The sequence below is a fragment of the Acinonyx jubatus genome, chromosome B2, assembly GCF_027475565.1.
Source record: "Acinonyx jubatus isolate Ajub_Pintada_27869175 chromosome B2, VMU_Ajub_asm_v1.0, whole genome shotgun sequence".
NCBI classification, from domain to species: domain Eukaryota; kingdom Metazoa; phylum Chordata; class Mammalia; order Carnivora; family Felidae; genus Acinonyx; species Acinonyx jubatus.
In genome coordinates this window covers 67,025,001-67,047,221 of record NC_069385.1, presented here as the reverse complement: position 1 = coordinate 67,047,221, position 22,221 = coordinate 67,025,001, and the positions used below count along the sequence as shown (strand labels likewise).

General features: G+C 35.7%; 1 long non-coding RNA gene across 2 annotated transcripts in view; it reads left to right on the top strand.

Annotated features, from left to right (window-relative positions):
* The first annotated feature begins 15,421 nt into the window (after window positions 1–15,421).
* LOC128315580 (uncharacterized) overlaps window positions 15,422–22,221 on the top strand; it is a 48,389-nt gene continuing 41,589 nt past the window's right edge. For both annotated transcript variants that reach the window (XR_008298469.1, XR_008298468.1), the window contains exon 1: window positions 15,422–15,514. This is a non-coding gene — a long non-coding RNA (uncharacterized LOC128315580). The remainder of the gene's footprint in view (window positions 15,515–22,221) is intronic.

Here is a 22,221-nt window from a genome sequence, read left to right as displayed (position 1 = left end):
CTTATATCGACTATTTAAATGCTGATTTTCTATATATCTTTTATCCCTACAATTATCTCCTGTGGTTATAACTACTTTAAAAAAATAAATCTCACAAGTTTTAATATAGTGCTCATTTATTCATGTCCTGATGAACACTGGATGATAAATATTTGGGTTTATACAACTTTGATAAGAATGTATGTTTGTGTGTATGCATTTTGAAAGTAAGAGTCTTTTTTGTTTTTGTAAAGGAGTTACTAATACACTTGCTTCTCTTCTTTTATATTGAACTATAACAAATTGAAGGCCTTCAGCAAGCTAAAAGATTCTCTAAGCAGCCCTTAAAACATGTCAATGAAATAATACAGGGTAATTATTTTGTGCTATTTTTAAAGATGGCACTTAGAGGTTAGGTAATTTTCTTGAAAGCAGAACATTTACATACTGTATTTTTAATTAAGCATCTTAAATTACCTGTCCAATTTACTCCTAAAACTTTTATGAATGTACATGTGGTTCAAAAGCTAGCAACCTGATGATTCAGAAGGTAAAGAGCCAACAAGTTTGTGGTGAAAAAGAAAAAAATCACCAACAATCATTACAATCTCTGTCTACTAAAATGGCCTAGTGATATGTAATTGTAATCATTATTTAGATGAACTGAGTAATGGAGGTTAATTATAAATCAGCACAGTGTAAAGAAAAGTAAATATGGGTCAGTTAAAACAGTCTTTGGGAATCAAAATTCCAAAGCAGATTAATCTCTGAAAATCCAAACCAAACTAAATAAAAGTTAAATGCTATATTTTATTTGGTATACGGGCACTTACTAGGGGAGTGACAGCATTAATCTATGCCTTCCTTATAGGTATGCTTGTGTGTGTGTGTGCATAGGCATACAGTGAGGCTTGTATATGAGTGGTAGTTTTTATAAAACAACAAAAATAAAATTTAGCAGTTGACAAAATAGTACGGTATTTCTTTCTCTAACATGATTACTAAAGGTAAGATAGAGATTAGTGAAGACAAGGAAATTAGTAGAGGACTGAGGTGATATGGCTTTTGTGTGTATGTTTCATGTATGGTACACAGATACAGAGAGCAACTTTACTAAAGATCTACTTCTCAAGTCTTCCCATTCTGGGCATTATTTCTTCATTGAATTTGCACATACCTTCTGTGGTAGATAGGTATTTAAATGAGGGCCATCATTTCCTTCCCTCTCTGTATGCGTGTACTGCTTCTCATTTGTTCCTGGTCTAGCCTTAGTGATTTGTTTACCCAACAGCATGCAGTACAAGTAACATTCCCTGGTTTTATAGGATCAGATCAAAAGAAGTCTTGCAGCTTCTATCTAGGCCTCTTGAATGCCTGTTTTTGGGATGTTTTCACTCCGAAACCAGTCCCTAGGCTGTGAGAAGTTAGTGGAAGCCATGTTGAGAGACCGTGTGTCACTCTCTGGTAGGCAATAAAGATGAGCTCCTAGGAAAGAGTTAGCATCACTGACAACAATATGAATGAGCCATCTTAGATATCTAGCCCAGTAGAGCCTTTATATACTCCAGCCCCAGCTTCCAACTTACTGTCACTTCATGAGAAATCCATAGTGACAATCAAATAGTTGAGACCAACCAACTTACAAAACCAGGGGAAATCACAATAAATTGTTGTTTCAAACCATTGAGTTTGGGAGTATTTTCTTCACAGTAATAAATAACTAGAAAAAAAATTAGTACCAGAAGTTAGCTGCTGCCAACACAAAAACCTAAAACATTCGGGGCACCTGGGTGGCTCAGTTGGTTAAGCGTCCGACCTCAGCTCAGGTCATGATCTTGCGGTTCATGGGTTCAAGCCCTGTGTCGGGCTCTGTGCTGACAGCTCAGAGACTGGAGCCTACTTTGGATTCTATGTCTCCCTCTCTCTGTGCCTCTCCCCCGCTTGGGTTCTGTCTCTCTCTCTCTCAAAACGAAATAAACATTTTAAAAAAAAAAAATTTAAAAAAAACCCTAAAACATTCTTTGTAACTAAAAGGCAGGCACAAACTGGAGGGATCTCGAGGAGATTATGGTAGTCTTGAAAGGCAAAGAGGTAATTTTGTTAAAGCACGGATAAAAGTGACCCATTTTATGTAGCAGCAAAGTGTCTGCAACGGTATTGCTAGGGATTTGAAAGAAAATAGAAAATAGATCAAAATGAATACATCAAAATGAATTTTGATTAAGATTTTGAACACCATAAAAGTCCAATTGTTTTTTGAAAGCCATATATGATTAAGTACATGTAGAGAAGAGATAAAAAGTGAATTGTTCAGTTTCGGGAAGAACTTTGAGGAAATATAACGGAGCCTGGAAATTCTGGTTCAAAACTAAACTGTTTCTCATTCTCGGACTTTCATGATGACAAGAAAGCTTTCAAAATAAGGAATGGACTCAGGGAAAAGATCAAATACAAGGTATTACCAGTAAAATGAGGCTACAAGGTAACAATGTTCAGACTGAGGGTGTGGTTATACGACCTTTTGTTAAGACCTCAGAAATATTTAAGGCAGTGCTTTGTGTACCATCTCAGCTAGATGAAAAGACTTCTAAGAATCTTAAGGGTATACTTCCTAGACATTTCCAGCTGGGAAGTCTAATAATGATGTATCTTTTAGATTCTCTCTCAAGGCAAAAAGATTTCTAAAATCTTAGTAACACTATGCCATAGCATCATGACTCCCAGCCCTCAAAGAAATTATTGACTATGCCTTCAGTCAAGTAAATTGAATTTCAATAAGATTTATTAGAAATATCTAACATCTTAGGAATATTGGATTAACAAAAATGGCATGCTGCAGAGTAAAAAAGGCAGAGGTAGTTAAAAATGAAAGCCTTTGGGGCCTTCTACTTTCTGTGGGCAGAAAGCAAGAGAAGAGGTATTTAGCTGCACACAAAGTCTCATGGATGACTTAGACTTCAAAACCAAGGGTCCAGAAGATAGAGTCAAGAGCCACGGAGAATAATTCCTAAGGAGATTTTAAGTTAATGAGGCAACTGGTAATATGTATAGAATGGACTTCAAATTGCTCTACACTGGTGGTGGCTATGTACTATCCGTCTTTTCTCTCACTGTTGAAATGGAATGTCTATTGCAATTATCTTAACCCTGCATCACCATTTTATATTGAGTTTGGGATGTGGGGTGGAAGAGGCAAAGAGGTTACCTTTCTAATTCACAGATTCTCAGACTGAGATGAGTCTGAGATAGCTGAAGACTTGGATTCAAACCCAAGTTAGATGCTAAAACACTGGATTTAGAGCCAGTAATGTAATGAGATGAGTTTTGAGTTCTTGGTTGGAAAATAAGTGGATGTTACAAGTGGAAGGAACATAAATTATGGTTTCTACAGTGTAGTCTGTGGAGAACAGTCTCAAAGATGCTCATCATCAGTTCCTTTCCCTGGTATATATGTCTACTTCTCATATCAAGAGGTCAGTTACTTCTCCCTCTAAACATGAATTGGATTTAGCAACTTATTTGACTACTGTAATATGGTGAAAATGACATTCTGAGGCTAAGTTTTGGACTTGTGGTCCATTTGGATACCTTAAGAAGCTGACTCTTAAAATTCACCTTAGAAAGCACCTACCACAGTATAAGAAGCATAAACCACAAGTGTAGCCACTCCCTGAAAAAATCAATCTGAGTTTCAGTTGAGATAATCATAATCAATGATCAGCCATGGGAATGAATGAGCTATTTTGGACATTCTGTGTCTCCCTCTCTCTCTGCCCCTCCCCCATTCATGCCCTGTCTCTCTCTGTCCCAAAAATAAATAAACGGTGAAAAAAAAAAAAAACAGGAGAAGAAGAAGAAGGAGAGAGGAAAAAAAATTCTTTTCTAGCAGGCCAATACTACAACAAATGCTCTTAATGTAGACAAAATATGGTACCAGAAAGGACTTCTTTCTACACAAAGAAATGAAGTGCTCAAGAAAGAGTAAAAAGGAAGGCACATATATGTACCACTATGTGTCGCTTTCTGCTACCCTAGATCCTTTGTCTTTTTATCTCTCTCTTCTTTTTCTACAACACTAATTTGCATGGTGGAGGAAGAAGTGCCTGGATAAATTTTTATTTTCTTCCCAGTTCACATGATAATAATAAGTTCTAGAGCTCCTAAGTAGTCCTCTATTTAGATTCTTGTAAAAGAGTAGTTCTAGGTGGAGAATCAGCCACATATGATACAAGGGGTAACCAGTTTGATATTATATCTTAAAAAGTCTTTCTTCCTTTCTCCCTCTACTCTCCCTTTCATTATTTATGAAAATGGAAACTGTACTTCTTAATGGATTAATAGTATATGTTTTCACTAACCTTTGCTTTCTGTGGAGCTTGGGACTGACACTGGGCAGCTACCAGATTTGTTAACTAAACTGATTGCAGAGGGATATACAGCTGTACACAGACCTAGGCCTTTTCCATGTTTCTGCTCCACAATTATCATGCTAATTTTTCTCTTGGTTGAAAGAATCTGTGGATTTTATTATCATGATAACATCTCAGATCAGAAAGAGTTTTTATCAGAGTGGAAAACCTTTCCCAAAGGACATCCAATAGAGTTCTCCTCAAGTAACATTGGCCAGAGCCCTGTTGTGTGCCAGCACGAAAATAATCACTGCAAATGGAATGAGACTACCGTGACCCATGTAGACAAATAATGACTTGTTCCTGGGCCAGAGGACAGTGACCATCTCCCATGAAAGATATGAAGAATATGGGTGTAATCTGAAGAAAATTAGAGTTTGGTTAGAAAGGAGGAATATGCCTTCTATAGATTTTAATCAGGCAATCGCTTCCCCTTACCCAACACTTTGTCCAAGGGTTACTTCAAACTCTCAAACAAAGAATCAAGCATAGAGAAAGCAAGCAGGGCTTTTCCAGATTAGAGAGCATGGCTGACTGAATATGTAACACAAAAGCTATCCATCCACTAAGTAAGCATTCAAGCTATTGGAATTTTGCAGTGTGTGTTGGGGAGGAGCAAAGCTTCTTTGGTAATAACAACATGTCTTAAAATGAACACTTAGTAAAGACTGATGATATGTGTCCTAAAAGGGATGATGACTGAACCAGGACAGAATAGAATGGTACATGAATAGTGTGGAAGGCAAGTAATAGGATTAAGCTAAAGCTGCAAAATAAAACAAGAGGAATTTGTACCAAATCAGGACAACTTCATCCAGTTTTTCTCACTTCCTTGAGAGCAGAAATGGATAATAGCACCATGCAGAAACTTAAGGGAAAAAAAAGGTCCATGTAGAAACTTAAAAGCTGTTGAATCTTGTTATGTCCAGGTTAGTTCTATATTCAATATAATCCTATTCACTAGTAGATTCCCACATACTCTCTCACTCTCTCTCTCTCTCTCTCTCCTGTGTCTCTCCTCTCTCTCTCTTTGTGCTCTCATTCTCATACGCACACACACACACACACACACACACACACACACATAATCTTTATAAAATCTGGACTTATATCTGGTAGATATTAGGAATGAGTGGAAGTTATAATTGTATTAAAAATTGTCACACCCTTACAAAACATTGCATTAACAAGTCATAGATTGTATTTTTGTGTTCACACGTTACAACAGTACATTCCCTTTCCACAACGGCCACTACAATTGCACAGTGTTCTGTATTTGGCTTTGTGGGTATACACACATCGCTACATCCCATAAGCATGTCATTAAGAACTGCTTATGGTCTATTTATTTCTCTGTCAAGACTCTTATTTTTTCTCTTCCATTGACCAAAATTTCTCACTTTTTAATTTCCATTAAGCTTCTATTCATGTGCATTGTTCACTTATCTTTCTTACTTCAGTTGTTTTTAAATTTGACAGGCTAAAAACCCATTACAGAATTGAAGTTAATACCTCAGAAAAGGGCATGACTTTAGAATTCATACTTTTATTACAGTAATATCTTATGCTTTAATGCATCTAAATATACAAGCAGCTTATTCTTAAATGGAAATAACTTTTAAAAGTGTACAATAACCAAAGCTTTGAAATTCTCCCAATATTAAATGGCCAAAAGTAATTAACTTGATATTACCATTCTTCCAAAGGCTTTTATGCAATGCCTTGCTGTTATTTATTTTCTCCACAAAAATGTATACTTTGGATATTTAATTATAAAATTTCTATAGATTTTACTTAAATGAGAGTCACCTTCCAATTAACTATATCACTGAGATTAAGGCTACATTATGATTCTCAGGTGGATCATTTAAAAAAGGAATTTATATTAATAACCTCAGAATCATTATTAATCACTGTTAATATATTTTTCTTCTGTCTGTGGCATGCTTTTCTTAACAATGATCTTATTCTATACAGTCAGTAATTCACATGTCTGCCCCTACCATTAAAATACATACCTAAGGAGAGAATCTGATACACGAAGGTCCTGAGCCTCTCGTTTAAAGAGTACATGGATGAATAAATAAATAAAACAGTTCAGTACATCTACCACCTATTGGAGGCTATATGGTATAACTAATATATCTACAGCAAAAGCTTTGCTCTTTTAAGAAAACAAAGCAAGTCCTCCTTCGGCCTGATGCCAGGGGCGGCTTGATTAGCTGTGTGTAACTAGCTGGCAAAGTGAAAACATCTTATTCCTTTTGTCTGCTCCCATTGATATTCTGTCTTATAAGCTCTTAAATTTCCAAGATTTTTTTCCTGTCTGCAGTATATACATTTTGCTTGTCTTCTACTTTCTGTTTTTCACATATTTGCATAATTTTTCCTTGACACATAACCTCTTCTAGCACTTATATGGTGCATGATAGGTGCTTCAGTGGAAGTAAGTCTATATGTCAACATGTACAGGGAAATGATGGTCAGGATGGACAGAATCTTGAAGAATTGACTCAACATCCATGCTAACTCATCCCATGATAATTTTCAGGTTTTTTTTTTTCAAACCATCATGTTTTGCTTCTTGAAAGCAAAAAAAAAAAAAACTTTAATAATGAAAGGTCTACATTCTTTATTGGAAAAAAAATGTCTCTTTGGTAGAATTCTATAGGAATGTTCTGCTGCCCAATAGAAAGTCCCTTTGATTTCAAAATTTTCTGGTAGAATATCAGTTGTACAATTATTGCCAATAAATATTTTCCAACTGTAGTAAATATCCTCAATTATGATAAAATTTATTGAGTACACTACTTTCTCAATGAGATATTTTAGCTGAAAATAATATAAAATAACAAGGCTATGGTACATGTATCCATGTAACTAATTTTTAATTCAAATATAATCTCGTAATTTTTATAAATATTCAATTTTTAAAATATAGGTACAAGTGAGATTTATCCGTTTATGGCTTTAATCTTGAAAAGGCAGTAATACATTTATTGAATTTGCATCAATATTATATCAAATTAGCAACCTATCTCAGGAGTATATATTTATGTGCATATTTACATACTAACAAAAACATACTGGCACGTAATCTGAACGCAACTAAGCGTCTTCATTGTCAAACTTACCTAAACTAAAATAAAATAAAAAATAAAAGTCTTTTCAGTTCAATAAGTTCAAATCCATCTGGTGGCAAAGAGAAGTGAATTGGCAATCATTGAATTAAGAGGAAGAGACTATATTCCAGTGCACTGAGCCAAAGCATTATTTTGTTATTTCCTTAAATGTAAGGGCTGAATAACTTATTTCATTAAAAATGATAGTGCAGTAAGTTTAGATTCTCTATTTGCATATTACTTCTGCATCTATGAATTAACATTTGATGTACTCTCTTTTGTCAATTTGTGCATATGCACAGACAGATTTTCATTAGAGCTACAGCAAGCTGCTTCCCGAGATCTTAAAGTCAAAGAATAGACCCTTCTCAAATGGTCTAGAAGACATCTTCAAGATTAATAAAATGTTAGTTGAGCCCTCTGGATTTAAGAATTAAAGATGAAAGAAGAGAAAGATAAGAAAAGGAAAAGAAATATGTTTTCGGTCAGGCTTTTCTCTGATGAGCTTACTTGTAAAGTCACTACATGTGAAGCGACTTAAAATATGAAAACATTGCTCAGGAAGCAGTGGTTACTTTCCAAAAGGACTTGTTTGAAAACAAAAGTGATAGAAAGGGAGTGTTATCACTGCCAAGGGTAAACACTTTTTAAAAAATATTGTTTCAGTGGAAAATTAGTAATTTCCATAGGCCCTCGTCTAGCCCCTGCTTGAAGAGCCAGCTGTTTCTTAAGGAAAATTCCCTTGCCTGCCCTGAGAGCCCCCTGCAGAAACTGGGCAAAGTGCCCTGGCTGAGGGCTCACCGTGTGCAGCGAAGGTGACCGTAAAGACACCGGTTCCCTACTTATCTTTGAATAATAGGTCTCTTCGAGCATATTTCTCATAGGGTATGTGCCTACTTAACTGCTTTAAGCACTGGATAGGAAAGATTAAAATAGCTCGTCTTCCAGATTAAAAAATAAAGCATCTATAGTTGTTGCTCTGAGTCCTAGCTTCTCTAAGGTGGCCTTCCTTTGGGAACCTTGCTTTAGCTCTTTCCCAGCAGAGAGTGGAGGTCAGAATTCAGAGTTCCTGTTTAAACAGTGCAGTCCCACGAGGTCAGCAGGTTAGCTTTTCTAACAATTTACAGAACTGGTTAACCCAGTAAGAGATATGACAAAAAAGAGAATGACAAAAAAATAATGGAGTTTGTAGTGGAATCTGTTATTAAAGCACACGCAGGCACACATGCATCTGAAATCTGCAGCCTTTACATTTTAATTTGTTAAACAAAACCCTTCCTAATTTCTATCTTGTGTGCGTCTCTGGGAGGAAATGCACCACAGAAGTGTTTTTAAGTCATTTAAACAGATTGAGGCAAGACAACAGGAGGAAGAAAAGTAAAGAGTCACCTTGTGCTGAACCCAAGAGAAGCAGGCACATAGAAGACAGCACGCAGGGAAAATCAAACTCCTCAAAATGACCATGTCTGCTTTTTAAGAATGGGAGTGGGCCTCCAGCAGAAAATAACTCTAGAAGTAGCTAAATTTGGGTTCTTTCTCCGGACGGATATTCATCCAGGAATATTGAGCTAGCTTGCAAATTTAGGAAAGACCAGAATGTGTCCTAATTTAAAAACATTAACATAATGAAATTTGGCATACAATGTGTGTGGGAGTGTAGATGATTAGATTAGGCAGTTTTTACATTTTACATGAAGACTTGGATTACTGGGAGTAACCAGTAACCACAGACACAAACAACTTGAAACTGCAACCCTGCCTCATTATTTTTTAAAGTTTTAATTTTTTCAAGTAAGAGTTTCCCTTAATACAATTCCATTTTGTCGCTATTTGCATTTGTCGAAGCGAGTTTCTTATCTTTTTTATTACCTTTTCTTTGTCGGGGGGAGGTGGGACAAAGGGATTACGAAGGCTTTGGAGGGTATCTGGGAGAAACACAACAGATCTAAAGTTCTTTCATCTCCATCCTTAGTAAATCTCTAGCCTGGACAGGACGAAGAAGTATGGCAGCTTTTCTGGCTCAGAAAGAAGGCCTACTCAACTAATCTGCCAAGCATGGCATGAAAAGGCAGGAGCAAAACCTGGTTCTCACTTTACCCTCACGCTGTTGGACGCCGTTGAAAGAAATTAATCTGAGCAGATTTAGGACTGAGGGCTTTATGTCCATATGGATTGGCAGTTGGTGAGACCTCGCTATTAACGGTGCACAATTAATAAATAATATGTCTCTGTTTGCTTCAGTAGCTGTTCAAGCATTAAAAAGCTTATAAAAAGATTGCCTAGACAAAACCCCCACATATGGGCAAGGTCTTGATCCATGCTGGATGTCATCCATTCAGGAATCCCATTTGCATTTTGCATGGTACATCGCCCCCCAAACACCAATTTGTTATTCACTTTACCATGATGGACCAGATGAGTTAGGTACACTTATGGGTGATTCAAATAGGTAAATAAATAAACAAGTGAATAAATAAATAGCATGAAAAGTAAAAAGAACAATAGTATCCTACAGTGGAATGCTACTGTTCCAGCATGTAGGCGGAGCTGGGGATCTGAGCAGCTACCACTTACAGTGTGAACCTGTGGTTCCTCAGCATTTATGTTCTCCCGCATAATAAATGACACTGATACACTACTTCCGTTCTAATTTCAGAAGCAAATTAAATTTCAAAATTAAAACAAATTTAATTTTCAGTGTCTCTTTTACAACACCTGTCTACAGCAGACCTTACCAAGAAAAACTGTAGGTTCTGTGATCCTAAGAGATTTTTGACCTGATTTAAACCTTGGGACTGGACAGTATAAAGACCAATGAAGGCTTCCGCTAAAATATCTCATCCAGCATATGCTAATTCATATTTGATGGCTGCTCTGTTTTTGCGGAAGCTTAGTCTGAATTATATCAAACCCAATCCATAAACAGATACATTTTAATTATTTTAATTATTTGTATTTTATATCGATAGCAATGGAATCCATGCAATGCTGTTTAAAGAAGAATCTGATACCCTTATAGTAACAGTAACTTTGTGAATGAACTGAAATAAAAATAAAATGGAAATGAAAGCACCTGAACCCTATGTCCTTAAAAATTGGCTCATATATCATAGACATATGTTGACATTATAGAATATGGTATTATAAGGGTATCTTCATTCTCTCTTTCTATAATTCTACCAGGTGAAAGTATGTGCCTGAATTTTCTTTCTCTTTAATTTTTTTTTTTTAATTTTAAGGGAACTCTTACTTACTCTTTTACAAGTGAAACTTTCCAGGAAAACCTATATGGTATTACTGTTACATGAGTGACATTTGCAAATATTGAGCATAATTCAGTTTCCTTTGAAATTGGTCATAGCTTTTCTACAAGAAATTCAGTTTAATGGATAGGTTGTCGTGGATCTGCAGATAAATCAGGTAATTTTGGATGTACTAAATAAAGTCCCAATTCTCTTATACTCTTTATTGTATCACTCTGTAACACACACAGGTAAGGCTAGCCTGTGTTTAAAAGTATTACATTGTATTTCCTTTCAAAATTAGGACAATAATTTCATTATTTTGGTTGATTTATTAAATTTATTCATTGCCAATAAGTCTGGGCAAATGAACAAACACATTCATTAAAGGGGGAAAAAATCAACCCTACCACTACTTTTTCTGGAAATAACACTTCCTGGGCCTTCAGCAAAGCAGTTACTGAAATAGTTGCTGCATTCTCTTAGAAATTACAGGGTTACCTGCAAACAAGACTTCGTGCAGGATTTTCAAATGCAGATTTCTAGGAGTAACTTTTATTCAACTGAGAATCAGCAGAAATTACATTTTATATTGTAATGTAGATTTCGTGTCACCATGGTAAAATGGGGCAGGTTGGGAATCTTGTCAGTCATTGCTTTATGGTACAACTGCAGGAAAACACTGGAAACAACACCCCCAGGACTGTCCTAAACTCTTCTTTATTGTCAAGGTGTCAGAATACTACATCAGGTAGCCACTAACCTTAAAAATGATGTATGCCTCAAAAACACAACTAAAGATTAGTTTGGTTTTATCATTTTGAAAACTGCCAGAGAAGATCTTTTAAATTGTATCTTTTTTTTCCCTGCTCTGAGCAATACAACCCACAACAGAGCAGTTAGCTCATAAAAAGAACATACATTATAAGAATGTTCTAAATTTTCACATTTTGTTTATATTTTATTGCTTTTACTTAGGTTAACATGTGGTACATTTTTACAAAGCCTGATTGTTCACATATTTAATTTCTATGCCCATAAAGCCATATATTTTTAATACAATTCAACCAGCAGGAAATGATCAGACTCTACTAAATATTTTAATATTAGCCTGAAGTTGTGAAGTGAAATATAAAAGGGAAAGTGGTTTTGGAGCCTGTGACATTTCACACTATTCCATCAGTAATAAAGATATATAAATCAACTTTTCTGGAATGTAATTTGGGAATTTTAAAATCCTAATGCCAATGCCATGAAATAATTAATGAAATATGATACGTAAAGTCAACAATGAACATAACACAAGAGTATATATACTTTTTTGTTACTAACCCCCTTTCCATTATTAATACAAGGAGTTTTCATTTTCAGAGACAATCCATTCCTTACACAAATAGAAATTCTGGTGGTTTGTAAATTGAAGTCTTATATTGTTCTCATGTCTGCTACATAAAACTGCTGTTCAATTTAGTTGTAAATTTTAGGCATGTTTAAAAATTCACATCTCTGTTAACAAAACACTATTTTTACATTTCCTTTTTTCTCCTACTTATAAATCATTTGAGTTTTAAATTGTAATTCTGTATACATCCCAATTATATGTCAAATGGAGGAGCACTGATCATCCCAATTACATTAAATGGAGGGTTGTTGCAACTCTTGTGTGGTAAGCAGGAAACGGTCAGATAAAAAATCTCAGAAATAGGTGTACTAAAGATTTTTAACTCCAATTTCCGAAGCCAGGCTATATTTGAGGGACAGGAAAAAAAGTATAAGTAATTTTTATATTTTTGAATAATGAAGGAAGATCATCTAAGTGGACTCTTCAAATGTTCCTTTTTCATACGAGACCAGAAAACAAATAATTGGTAGACATTTTGTAGGCACTCTTACAGAGGATATTTTGTGAATATGTTCACATTAGAGAAGGGTCCCATCTCTTAAGAACATTTTATGGAATTGGTTTGTACCATCAGAAAACAGAAACAGAAAAAAAAATGGCATTTATAATAAAGAGACCAATCACATCTGAGACACAATGTCTCAAAGCTTTAAAGGCAAAGATTGAGCGATATCAGAGACAGAAGATATTTCAGTGAGGCTCAGGTCTTCTACATGGGTAGAATCTGTGTGGAATGAATAAGGAAATCAGAGAAACAGAACCCAGGAAAGGACAGAATAGAAGAATTTGTACCAGATTTTGGAGAAAAGAGTATCTGATCGTTGCTATTCTGCTCTTTTAAAGTCTTTGATGTCTTCCTAATTCCTAGATCTAACATACTTTCTACATTCTGCTCTTTCATTATTTCGCTAACTGCTCACCATTTCCCCCAATAAACCTATATCTTAACTGCTTATAGATCCTTGAGTGTAAGCTGCATCTACAGCTTTGCACATCCTTGGCCCCATGTTTGAAATGCCCTTTACTTCCTAGCCTATCAGGAACTTCAACTCACCTCTGAGTCAGCTAACCTGTCACCTGGGGTTACGGGGGCGGGGGGGGGGGTGGATATCTTGTCTGATTTATATTTTGTACTTTATGCCACCATTATAATTTGTATGGATTTTTATTATATTTCTCAAAGTGTATTACAAATATTTATGCATATCTTTTCTACCTCCTAGGCTTTAAACTCCTTACTAGAACAAAAACTAACTTATTTCCTATACCTCTGGTTCCTAACATAATACATGATATGTGGTAGAGATAGAATTAATTCTTGGTGAATAAATGAGTGGATAATGGAAGGATATTTGCTTAGGTACTACCAGTTAGGGGCATTACCAAGTAACTAATAAAAAACAGAATTAGGCATTTTGTTTCACTGTTATATTTATTTTCTACTACTTAAGATATTCTTTGAGGGTACTATGAAAAAAATATTAGAGATGATAGAAAAGAAGAGGGGGCCACCTGGGTGGCTCAGTCAGTTGAGCGTCTGACTTAGGCTCAGGTAATGATCTCACAGTTTGTGAGTTTGGTTGAGACCCACATTGGGCTCACTGCAGTCAGCTTCAGATCTTCTGTCCCCTCTCTCTCTGCCCCTCCCCCACCAGCACTCACTCTCTCAAAAATAAACATTAAGAAAAAAAAAAGGGATTAAAATAAACATTAAAAATAAAAGAAAAGGGATTAAAATCATAGATGTGGTAATCTAGTATTTGAATCCACTTGCATATTTTTTAAAAGTGCACAGAAGTGGGTGCCTAGATGGCTCAGTCGGTTGAGTGTGGCTCAGTTGGCTCAGGTCGTGATCTCCCAGTTCATGGGTTCAAGCCTGGTGTGGGGCTCTGTGCTGACAACTTGGAGTCTGGAGCCTGCTTCAGATTCTGTGTCTCCCTCTCTCTCTGCCCCTCCCCCACTCACACTCTGTCTCTCTCTCTCAAAATTAATGAAACATTAAAAAAATTTAAAGTACACAGAAGATATATTATTTTCTCAAACACTTTAATCAACTGGATTGTATTTTTCTCTGTACATAACTGCTTTTTGACTGGACCGCTTGAGTTCCATGATTATAAAAGTTACCTACTCGCAGCTTTCTATCTATTCATTCAAGCACATTCTGCTAACAATCTCTAGGACAGCAGGAAAACTAAATTGCTTTATTAGCTAATGCTGCAAAGTTACAAGGCTCCCAAACAAGATATACACATATAATTTCTTTATAATAACAGCTAAACATTAGTGAGCTCTCACTTTGTGCCAGGCACTGTTGTAGATTCTTTATATGTACTATTTCCTTTATCTCAGCAATTTATGAAGGCAAGTGTTTTAAGCCCATTTGTAGACAAGGAAACTGAAGCACAGGTAGTTGCCCAAGGTCACATTGCTAATTAGCGAGCACATAAGAAAACTAAGTCATAGGAAACTACTTGAGAAAGTATGAAACTTGTTTTTCACATATCAACGACACAAATTCCTCAGTGAATCTTTCATATTTACATATGCCATTAGCTATTTTTGCAATAACTGATCTTATTTCTGAGTTCAACTTTAAAGTCAATAGAATGATTAGTATTTGAAACAGGGGGAAAATAATCACTCTTCTCATTTTAACCGGACTTTCATATGTGAATCTATGCTTCTTCACCACAATCCTTTAAAAAAAAAGTCTTCTATATTTTAAGAAAGCAAGAAAAAAATGATTAATTAAATTTTAGCTAATATTAATATTAAAATAATGTTTTTAGCTACACCTCATATCATATTGAGACTTTTTTAATAACCAGTGCATAATTTATTATCCTTTTGTACCTCTTGGAAGTTAACTATTTCAAATTTTATACATGCCAGTAGTTCTATTATTTTGAACTTTGTTACATATTGCAATATATTTACTACATACATTTGCAGCCCTGACTTTGTCCCTGGGCTTTCACCCTAAGTCTTCAATTGCCAGCTGGATCTCTCCAGAGATATTCAACCATTACCTATTTTTTAGTTATCCAAAAACACATTCATTATCTTTTTCCCAATATAGTTCACACCTCAGATGGCTTTCTTCCTATCATTGACATAATAATTCTCCCAAGGTCCTAGCTTGAAACCTTGGAGTTATGCCTGACTTCATTCTCAATCACTCTCTCTACAGACATTAAATCACCATGCCCTTTCTCTATTGACTTCTGTATTTTCCTTTTCTTTCCCACTTGACCTACCTTGATCCAGATCCTACTACAGCAGCAGAGACTATCACCGGAAATGCACATTGACGTTCCTGAAAACTGCTTTGACACATCTTTCCTAAACATTTAAATGGTATGTAGCCAATTAAATGACATTCCATTTTTTTGTTTGCTGTTTAGCATATTTGGCTATTAGCTCTTTCTCCATTTCTTATCTCTCTAAACATATCCTCATCTATACTCTCCCAACAATTATTCTTTTGTTCATCTTAATCACATTTCCAGCTGTTCATTTTATTCCCCCTTAGTTTTGTTGTCTAAAGTGTCAGACCTCCTCTCCTTTTTCTTGCCATACCACGGGCGTCATTTTATCCTCAGGGCTTAACTCGAGCCCCACCACCTCCATAATGCTCTCACAACCATCCTATCATATCTCTTCTCTTTTGCACTTACTTTCTGTGAGAAATAAGCTCACTGACCCAATCAAAGGAGGGACACAGGGGCTTGGAGCACAGTGAAGCGAGGCTTTAACCAACGTTCTAGCAAAAACAGGTGTCTGATAGGCAGGATCACTCAGGGCAGTTACAGCAGACAATTTATCTTCTAGCACGAGTCCCTTCCCTGGTTCCTCATTGGCTGAGTACTACAGAAGTTACAACCTTACCCAGAAGTCGCCTATGGTCATGTAAAGCCAAAAAGTAGTCTGATTGGAACAAATGTACATTCCTTGAGGTGACGCAGAGACTTCAGTTCTTTGGTGCATGCTCATTTGCAAAGCCCGTGAAAAATAAGCTCACAAAATGGAGAGGGGAAGAAGAACCAGGAAGTAAAGTGGCTAAGTGTTTGGGACTCTACTGTGGAAGTGGGGGGCAGGGATTCATACATATTTCCAATGGGGTGTGAACCTATTGTTAACTAGACAGCACAGTTTTTATTTGGTAGTTCTGAAAATGAATCATGTCACTTAATTCTCACACTTCCCATGTCACTCATTGGGCATATGTAGCTCTCTATTTATCTCCTTAACTGGACTACAAATACTTAAAAGCAGGATTTTCAAAAATGTAACCGTTTAGCCTTTTACCTTGTGTTTGTATGCATAACCACTATGCAGCAATGCATCTGCTTATTAAATGCTATTGAGTGCACACTGTGTCCTTTTTTTTTTTAATATAACCATTAGTTACTTTTTCCTAAAATGCGAAGTTTGTTCAGTTCATAATATATTTAACCTCAAAAATTTAAAATTTAATCTTCAATGACTGTCAATTTTCAATGGAAAATAGTCCTACTTTGGTGTGCATCACCTTAACTGTGACATTTCCCTTCACAATTTTACACATTTGTATTGTTCAAGTCCAAACACATAATATACTGACTCCTGTATTGCCAGATGCACTTTCATGAATTTTTCTGTTTTTGCTAATGAGAGTCCTTCATCTTAGAATTCCCATATTCCTGTGAAATCCCAGTAAATTTTCTATGCTTCACTAAAAAGTTACTTTGTCCAAAAAGTTTCCTTCCTCTTTGTTGCCAAAGCACTTTGCTTGCCTTTCTATTATAAAACTTGATTCATATTTGTGTTTTAGTCATGCATGCATGTGTATTACTTTGCCTGTACTAAATTGTAAGCCTCTTGAGGTCAGTTGCTGTGTAAACTATTTCTCTACACCCCTATCGATATTCCATCCAGCATTACAGTGCAGCAAGCATGCAATGAATTTACACTAAATAATTTGTTCTTTATAATTTAATACAGGGTCCTATTTTCCAATTTGGGTTCTGATACTGAATACAGCTTTGTACTCATATAGAAAGAAGACAGCGATAGGTGCTGTTTGTAACTGATGCATGTGTCAACTAACTAGCTCATTCTCTTGTTTCTCACCAATGACTTTAAAAAACATGTTTTATTATTGAGAGACAGAGAGACACATAGTGTGAGCAGGGGAGGGCTAGAGAGAGGGGGAGACACAGAATACAAAGCAGGCTCCAGGCTCTGAGCTGTCAGCACAGAGCCCGACATGGGGCTCGAACTCACGAACTCTGAGATCATGACCTGAGCTGAAGTCAGTCGTCAGTCGCCCAACCAACTGAGCCACCCAGGCGCCCCCCGCCCCACCTTTTTTTTTTTTTTTTTTTTTTTTTAGAAATACAATTTGGTAATGTTTAGTTGGCATTTTAGCTTCTCTAGCTGACAATTGGAGGAGAGTCAGCTTGCCAGAAGTTTTAAACTTTGTTCTTGGGAGACTTTATATGCAATACTGTGATACTTTAGGGCCATCAAAGACTATTTCTAAGAACAATAGGATTCTTCAAGTTTTAATGAGTTTCTCTAAGAGGCAGAGGGTCTAGGCATTTGCTGTGCTCATTGGGGGTAATTCTGTCAGTTTTATAGAGTATCGGTGAATGCACAGCTTTCTTCCTATGCCTTAGCTGAATCATTAAGAACTCTGCATTCCATCTCTTTGTGGTTCAATAACACTTGAAGTTATTGTGTTAGTAGAAGACAGCTCCATGGATGAACTGAGGGATTCAGTAACCTTTACATCAACATGGTCTTTTTATGTTGGAGCATCAAAATTCATGGACCCAATACTGATTGTTTTCTAACAAAATCTGATTGAGGACCCTTTGCTGAATTAAAATAAAATTTAAGAAACTCTGAAGATCTGTGTGAACATCATAGTTATCTCTGTACTAGCAGAATGATAGGTTACCGTATACATTTATGGCCCATACATTATAATTTCAAATGTACTGTATTAAATAATTGTTCCTAATTTGAAATATCTTATTTACTCAGAATTAGTGTCAGACTCCACAGATTTAAGGACTCAGTCCTACAAGACTGCCTTCCCTTCAGAGACCAGCAACAAGTAACATATCCCCAAAGTACCCACTTGTATTCAGCTTGGCTACAAAGTCAGGGCTCCCCTCCTCATCCATTCAATAATTTGTTATAATGGCCCATGAAACTCAGGCAAATATTTTACTTAATGTTGACAAGTCTATTACGAAGGATATTGTAAAGGATAAAGATGAATGGCCAGATGAAGAGGTACATAAAGTAAAGTCTGCAAGGGTCCTGAGAACAGGAACTTCTTTCCCTTTGGAATTAGGGTATGCCACCCTCTCAGCACATACACGTGTCCACTAATTTGGAAGCTCTTCAAACCCTTTCTTTAGGTTTTTATGGAGATTCCATTATGTGAATATGATTGATTATATCATTGGCCATTGTGATTAAATCACTCCTCACCCCTCTCCCCTCCCTGGAAGTTGGGGGGGTGGGGGTTGAAAGGTTCAACCTTGTAATCACTTGGTTAGTTCCTCTAGTAACCAGCCCCCATCTTCTGAGAGTCAATTAGTAGTACAAACTCAGGTATGGTTGAAAAGGGCTTGTCATGCAAAATAAAAGATGCTCCTCTGACTCCTATCACTCAAGAAATCACAAAGGTTTTAGGAGCTCTCTACTAGGAACAAAGGATGAAGACATTCTCAAGTAAATGAATGATCAAAAAGACCATTAGGGCAATAAAAATAATAAAAGCATGAAAAGCAGAAAACATGAGTATTTTAGCCATGCATGATTTCAAAATCAAGTCTACTAATAAATGTTTACTTGCCACAGTTTTGTGAAGGTCATAGAATTCCCCAATAGGCTTTTAAAATTTTCTGATTGGGAGAGGAATTCCTTTCTTTAGTGCTTTAAATGATGTGAGGATGGGGCATTACCAATTTTTTTTTCCTTACTGGTATTGATAGATTTTTACTTCAACTTTCTTTTGTTATTTAGCACAAGTGAATATTTTTTAAACATGTTTTCCCTAAACAATGTTTATAAACATCTATTGTTTTCTATACTTTGGTGATATTTTCAATGATAATTTTTTATAATGCTAATTTTCTTGTTTATTCCTACTACCTATTCTATTATTAAAGGAACTTCAAAGAAATGTAAAAAAAAGTCTCATTCTGCAGACACATTTTTACTCAGCTTTGAGGTTATATCTTACCAAATTGAACAATATATTCCAAAAATTTTAAAATAAGCCTATCAAAAATAAAAATGGTGATTTTAAATAATTTTTTATATTATAAATGAGCTATCTTATACAAATATAATGATGAAATTGAGAAAGTTTTCTTTGCCATGTTTGCCCCTTTCTATACCTCTTCTTGATTTTTTAATTAAATTCCAAAGAAAAAAGATAAGTATACAAAATTAGAATTTCTATCAAAAAGTAGAATCATCTAGATGTTATTATTAGTTTTTATTATCAAATACAAAGGACCTCTCTCAAATAAAATAATTCATATCTATATTTTAAAAACCAAAGAAAAAAATAAAATAGTGAAGAAAAACACATTGAAAAATTTATTCTGCTTCTTCTTATATTCTTTTCTTTCCCTAAGTAGGAACAGAAACACTGTGAATACAAGATGGTGAAATTTAAATTTAAATGATTGATTATTGTTCTTTCCATTTTCTCTTTTTGAATCATTTCATTAATTTTTACATTGTTCTAATTATATGTTTTGGATTTAAATACCATTGAGGACGTTATTTCAGTTAATTCATGTTACAATTTGTCAACTCACACTTAAAAAATTATACGCATAAAGTGCCACCATTGAATACAACATGGACTTTCTCAAGAATCAAATTTTTAAAAATCCATACACCAAAGTTTAATAAACATACACCTCAAATTTTCAAAAATGATAAATTTTTATTCTAGAATGTACTCTCATACTTCTAATTTACCTCCCAATTATTAGATAGAGACAATTCTGGATGTGTAATCTATAATACCTGGTAGCTAATAATCATACAACACCTCTTCAGCAAGACTCTAATGAGACTAGGATGATAAAGAATATTTGAAATATTTCAAAGTCAGTACCATAATCAATGACTTGCACATGGTCCAGTGGCTTTCCATGGCTGAGTGTGTGGGAGAGAAGGAAGAGTAGAGAATGACAGCTAGATCCCTAACGTGGGCAATTAGGTAAAAGGTGATGTTTATATCTGATATAAAAATATAATTACCATGTGATCCAGTAATTCCACTACTGGGTATTTACCTAATGAAAGTGAAAGCACTAATTTGAAAAGATATATGCACCCCTATGTTTATTGCTGCATTATTTACAGTAGCCAAGATGTGGGAGCAACTCAAGTGTCCATTGATAAATGAATGGATAAAGAAAGTGTGGTATTCATTCAATGCAATACTACTCAGCAATAAAAAAGGATGAGGTCTTGCCATTTGCAACAATATGGATGGGCCTAGAGGGCATTGCGCTAAGTGAAATAAGTCAGATAGAGGAAGACAAATAACCAATGACTTCATTTATATGTGAAATCTAAAAACAAAACAAAACAGCAGAGACAGCCCCATCAATATAGAGAATAAACTGAGGGTTACCAAACCGGAGGAGAGTGCGCAAAATTAGTGGATAGGAGTGAGAGATACAGGCTATCAGTTATGAAATGAGTCCGTTACAGGGATGAAAGGTACACTGCAGGGAATGTAGTCAGTGTATTATAACAGCATTGCATGGTGACCAATGGTAGCTAGTTACACAGTGTAACATCAGAGATGTGGAATCACGATGCTATACACCTGAAACAAATGTAACATTGTGTGTCAACTAGGTTAATTTTTTTTCAAATAACAAAAATAAAAGTGTCCCTCCACGTGTAAAAGACAAAAAGAAAATTTGTTTTCATCCCACCTCAAAATTACGTTTTGCACGATGTTTTTTGTCAACTGCTCAGAAAGATTTTTTAAGTCCAAGATGAAAAGGATTTCTACTGTCTCTCTCAAGTAGTCTCTGCTTTTCGTTTTTTCTCCGTGTGCATAATTTCTCCACTCTTGGTTGAGATGTTCTACTTTGGGGTGGTTATTTCATCCTCAAAAACTTTTACATGCATAATTGAATTAACATGCTTAAAGTCAAGGAAGACCTTTAAAACCAGGTGCCTCCAAGGCAGCAAATAATTCTCTGGCTTTCAGCTTCCTTTTTATTTTTGGCCCCTGGAGGATTTAGCTTGATTTCTCAAAAGCTAAGCTATACATTTAAAAAGATGTTTGTTATATAGTATCCAGAATGTATTGACGTTTTGCCTGGATGATATTAGTGATATCTGCCGTATTAGTAGAAGTCACAATCTTGGTCAGTTGCTTCTAATTCTAGCAGTATCTCCTCTTTACTTTCATCCTGTGAATTCTATCTCCAAACTCTTCCTGAATTTTAATTTTAACATGAATACATCCAGGTCAGTATTAAAACCAGTAAGAAATTCTGGAAGGAGAAAGAGGGAATATGGCTCTGAACTTCTGAATCTGAAGTCTCCTGTGTGCATCTCTTGCTTTCTAAGGCCCTTCTGAGGAAGGTGTGGGAGAGACACCTGTGGGATGTGGCGCTCCATTCCTATTTGGACTATGCAGCACCTCGGTCGTCCCTGCTCTTGGATACCAGTCTTCTCTGTCCCTTGGATTCCTCCTCCCAAGCTTGCTGGGTTTCACCGTGTGAAGCAGGGTGCCAATAAATTAAATCCCCTTTCCAGGAAATAAAATTTTCTTCTTGGAGTCTGAGCTGAAACTCAATATTCCATTTGAGCGGTACAGTGACATTTTCTATAGAACACCACTAATGCCTGGCTTTCCCCTCCCTCTTCCCATACTAGGCAATAGTGAATTTAACCAATGCCACAATCACATATATAAACATTTATTATTGCCATGTCCTGGGGTCTGCTACAACTCAGCAAGAATCCTAGTTCTCAGGTGTTGAGAGAAATGTTCTAAAGCAAAAAAGGATGTGATC